Below are 5,274 nucleotides of genomic sequence, written 5' to 3'. Positions count from 1 at the left end.
GGCTGGGCTGGGTGCTGGGAGCACAGGGAGGAGGGAAACTTCCCCTGCTGCCATTAACCTCCTCCGGGCTCCGTGCCTCCACGCTAAGCAGCCCGAAGGAAGGCACCTCTGAATCGGAGCCGTGCCCTGGCTCCGTGCTCGCGGGCTGCTGCCAGCCGTGTGGGCTTGCCCATGTGCCGGCGAGTCACCGCGCGGTGGCACCCGGGCCCGGCAGGGAGCCAGGCTGTGGTGGGACGTCGGGGCAAGAGCAGCCGGCCACCCCCCGGGTGGGGGATTAACCCAGTGGGCGAGCGGTGACACGGCCAGGCATCCCGGGAAAGCCCAAACCCAGCTGCACTGGAGTTCAAACCCCAAAGGCGTTTCCCTCGCTGCGGAGTGCAATGTGCAGGCACAAAATGGTGGCTCTCGCCTCTGCTCTGAGCCCAGGACTCTCTGGTGCGTGCGGCCCCTGAAATCTGGGAACCCGGCATCTCCCAGGTGCATGCCTGCACCCGTTCACACCCACTTGTTTGGTTGTTGCTGGAAAACCCAGCTCTGCGAGAGTGCTGACATGGCTGTTGTGGGCTGAGGCCAACTGGACATCGTGGAGCTGGACTGGAGTTTGCTCGGGGGCTGCCGAGCAGCTGAACCCCCCGGCACAGCCTGGGGTCAGGGAAGCCCATCCCAGCTGCCTCCCGCCCTGCCCTGGGAGGTTTCTGTCAGAGCTCTGCTTTGCCACCGAAAAAAAACCCCAATTTAAATCCTTTTAGGCTCTGCTGGAGCTTGAATCGCCCAGCACTGCGGCCCTGATGTGCATTAGCAAACACCACACTGCTGGAGAGATCCCGGGGCCGCAGGATCCGTACGGGGACCCTCTGCCCTGCCCCAGCCCCTGGCACAGCTGTGACCCCGCACAGGGACAGAGGCCAAACCAGGTCCTGCAGGAAGACTGGGGGGGGGTCCCCGCAACTGCCTCCCACCTCAGTCACCCTTTTTTGCCCCCAGTGCTTGGAACTTGCAAGCTCAGAGCTGGCTCAAGCAGCCGGGCAGCTTTTGTCCCCAACATGCCTCTTGGCCAAGCCTGGCACCCCCTGCCCTCCTCCCTGGTGAAGGCAGCCGGGGCTGGGGGCACCCAGCATCGAGCTTTCCGCAGGGTCTGGCGCATTCTCGCCAGCCTCCAGCTTGCCAGGCCATGCCCGTTCCAGCCTGGCATCGTTTGCAACAAATTTCAAGCGAGAAATCAGATGTGGCATTTTTGAGCACAAGGCTGCGGTATTTACTCCTCGGGATCCATCCCTGCTCTGAGATGGCACCGTCCCAGCTGTGTCCAGCTCTGCACCCCCATTTCAGAGGGGACCATGGGGGGACAAAGGTGCTGGGAGGGTAGGGGGTGAGGGGGCTGTCCCGGCTGTGCGTGCAGCGCAGTGCCAGACCCGAGTCGCCCGCGGCAGGGCCCGGAGCAGCCGAAAGCAGCCGCGGCACACACAGCTGCCTGAATGGGTCCCTTGTCCCCGCAGCGCCAGCTGGCCCAGTGCCCTGCTCCGTGCCTGGCCCACGGGGACACCGGCTGCCCCCACCCCACAGCTCACCCGTCACCCAACACAGGACACCCATCACCCCCACCCTAATATGGGTGACCTAAAGATGGGGCACCCATTACTCAAACGTGGCGTACCCATCACCCCCACCCAAACATGGGGCACCCAAACATGAGCACCCAGCACCCCCACCCAAAGATGGGGCACCCATCGCCCAAACACAGTGCACCCAGCACCTAAACACGGAGCACCCAGCACCTAAACACGGAGCACCCAGCACCCCCACCCAAACGCGGGGCACCCATCGCCCAAAGGCGGGTGACCCCCTGCCTCCCGACACCGGCCACCCCACGCGGGTCCCCCACCCCCGGCAGGTCCCGTCGTGTGTGTCGTGTGTGTCGTGTGTGTCGCGTGTATGTGTGTCCCACCGCCACCTCCGGCTCTCCCGGGCCGCCGGCGCCATCTCGCGGGGGCCGGAGCGCAGCACCGGGCAGCACCGGGCAGGGGCCGCCGGTCACGGGTGGCAGCGGAGGGGGACCGTGGGTGGGGGCTGTGCTAGAGCAACATGGGCACCGGGTATGGGTACCCCAAAACGGGGACCCCATCACGGGCACCGTGGCACAGGGCACCTTGACACGGGCACCCCAATATAGGCACCCCGGGACGTGCATCCTGGCAAGGGCAGTCCTATATAGGCAGCCGGGTATGGGGCACTCCAGCATGGGCATCCCAAAATGAGCATCCCATCACAGGTATCCTGTCACAGGCACCTCGGCATGGGGCACCCCAATATGGGCACCCCGGCACAGGCACTCCGACATGGGCACCCCAGTATGGTCACCTGGGGACAGGGCACCCCGACGCAGGCACCCCGGCACAGTCACCCCATCATGGGCATCCTGTCAAGGACACTCCAACGTGGGCACCCCAATATGGGCACTCTGACATGGGGCACCCCAGGACAGTCACCTGAACACAGGCACACCATCACAGGCACCCCAATATGGGCACCCCAACATGGGGCACCCCAGGACAGTCACCTGAACACAGGCACACCATCACAGGCACCCCAATATGGGCACCCCAACATGGGGCACCCCAATATGGGTATGCCAGCAGGCTCACCCTAGCACGGGCACGCTAACACGGGCACCATCACCCCAGCTCAGGGACCCATCACCCTCCTTGTGCCTGAGCCAGCAGCAAGGGGCAGGGACATGCCACGGGGCAGTAGCACCACGAGACCTGGCACCCGAAAGCGCCAGCTATGCTCAGGCTGCCGCAGCCCTTGGCTTTGGCCGGGCACTGGGTGAACCCTACCCGCGTCTGCCCCTCTTTTGGGGATGTGACGGTGGAGGTATGTGGCCCTGGGACTGGTGACACTGGGCCTGGCCGGTCCGGCATCACAGTCCTGAGGTCATTCTGGTGCTGCACCGTTGCTGGAGCCCAGCCTGAGTCCAGCGTTTGTAAAAGATCCTATTTTTGCCCTTGGAGGTTGAATAGCACCAATTTCATGTTTCTTTCCCCCACATCTGTTTACACAAAGACAGCAATTAACATAACACAAGCTAAATCTCATTAAACCTCATTGGGATGGAGTCTGGGCAGCAAAACCTATGGAGCGCTCCAAGTGCCGGGACAGGGGAGCCCCGCAAGACGGCAAGAAAACTCACAGGAGCGTTGCCTTTTGGGGGGAAAGCAGGATCAGGCCCTGAACTGAGCAGCCCAGGTCCAGTTCCATCAGGGATGCGATGGCCAGGCTTGTGTTTTCCCATGGACAGACACGGGGACTCGGTAGCGCATCGCTAGAGCTCTCCCATGGCACAGCATCCCTTAGGGGATGCTCGCTGCCAGCAGCAGAAGACGCAGCTGGGAGTGGGAAAGTTCCTTCCTCAAGAAAGCTGCCTGCGAAATTACAACAGCAAAAACAGGAGGTGGCGTTATGTATTAAAAAAAAAAAATCCGAGCTGCAAAAGCCATGAGACAAGAAGCTGGGAATTTTAAGGACTTTAATGACCTGTGGCAAAGATTAGGGTTAGACCCATGCTCTTAATTAAGGATGATCGTAAGGGAATTTCAAACCATCCAGTGTTTGGAGGAAGAAGAGTGAAAAAGTCATTACTGCCCCAAATTTTTAAGGCTGAACCAGATCAGGTCAGACCAGGAGGAGAAATCCTTGGAAACTCAGTCTGGGGGGAACGAAGTCCTGGGTCCAAATCCTTCTATAGGAGACTTTCCCCATGCACTCGGTCCCCAGCCCCCTGCTCTGGGGTGCTGCAGCAGCCCCCCTGCCCGGGTCCCTCTCTGCAGCGCGGGGTTCGTTAGTGGTGGTGGTGGGGAAGTTCGTTGCGGTGTTGCATCTCCTAGCCTGGGCCTCCAGGCCTGGCCCTGTCCGGCAGGTGTGACGATGTGACGGTGTGTGGCCCTGGGCTCCAACTGAGCTGCTGAAATGGTCTGGGTTAGAACCAGGGCTTTTTGCAAGGTTTTTTGGCGGAGCCCCTTGGAGGGCAGGGCTGGCACACCGGCAGAGGCAGGGGGACGGCTGCAGGGGATGGTGGCAGCACGGGTGGGCACGGCCACCCCTTCCCAACCCACCGCCTCATCCGAGGTACCTGGATGTTATCTGTACTGCGAGGACTCCTACGAACAAAACTCTTACCCTTTGACTTTTTCCCTTAAAAAGGGAAACCTAATGCGTAGGGACTGATGCGTGTAGCTATTTCTGAACAAAACAAAAACAAACCCATGGACCCTGTTCTTCTGTCAGGGTCCAACAAAAACAAGCAGTAAGTCAGAATCTGAAAACAGAGAACAAAGGGGAAAAATACTTGAAGCAAACAGAAATCCTTTTCCTTCCCACTGTCGTAAAGCGGCTCAAAAGCCCAAGCAGGTCTTGGCAAGGTCACGTCTCCTTTTCATCTTCAAGCTCCTTTCCGTTTAGTCCTTTCCTTTCCCAGATGCTGGAATCTCGCTCTGGAGAGGAAGGGGGGGAGCAGCTCGTCTGCATTTTCTTTTCTCTCTCCTGTTCCACTGCACCACCCACCCACAGTGGGACACAGCCTCCTCAGGGCAGACATGTGTACATACGGGGTGATGCGGGTGTTTGGCACGTGGGTAGAGGATGAGCTGCGGCCGTGGGAAAGCTGAACCACTGCCCGCTCCGTGTCCATGGTGCTGCCTGCGTGGTTCCGTGTCCACCTGGCCATCACCCATCACCCATCGTCACCTGTCACCCATCACCCATTGTCACCCGTCACCCATCGTCACCCATCACAGCTCTCCCACGCTGGCACTTGTCACCTGGGGAAATGGGCGACCGTATTTAGGCAGCTACCCAGGTCCCCACGAGTGTTGGGGACTTGGAGTGGCCACGGAGGTTGGCGCTCGCTGCCCGTGGGGTGGCGGCAGCCGGTGCCCGGGCTGCAGCAGCATGCGGAGCCACGTCCCCGCGAGGGAAATTTGGCAAGAATGCCAAAACTTGGCTGTATCGGTTGTGCAGCCGTTAAAGACACACACGGGCCAGCCCCACGGAGGGACCCCGGGCCCACGCTCCCCCCGCCACGTGGGACCTGCGGGGGCGGGGCCAGGCGGTGGGCGGGGCGTCCGGGGAGGCGGAGTTAGCGGCTGGAGTGACGCGTCCGGTGTGGGCGGGGATGGGCGTGGCCTAGCGGGGAATGGAGGGGGGGCAGGAGAGCGGAGAGGCGAGTGGGCGCGGCTGGGGCGGGCGTGGGGGCGTGGTTAGGCGGGCGGGGGCGGG

Source organism: Haliaeetus leucocephalus, unplaced genomic scaffold (genome assembly GCF_000737465.1).
Source record: "Haliaeetus leucocephalus isolate CR32 unplaced genomic scaffold, Haliaeetus_leucocephalus-4.0 Scaffold215, whole genome shotgun sequence".
NCBI lineage: Eukaryota > Metazoa > Chordata > Aves > Accipitriformes > Accipitridae > Haliaeetus > Haliaeetus leucocephalus.
This window is presented reverse-complemented; position numbering follows the sequence as displayed.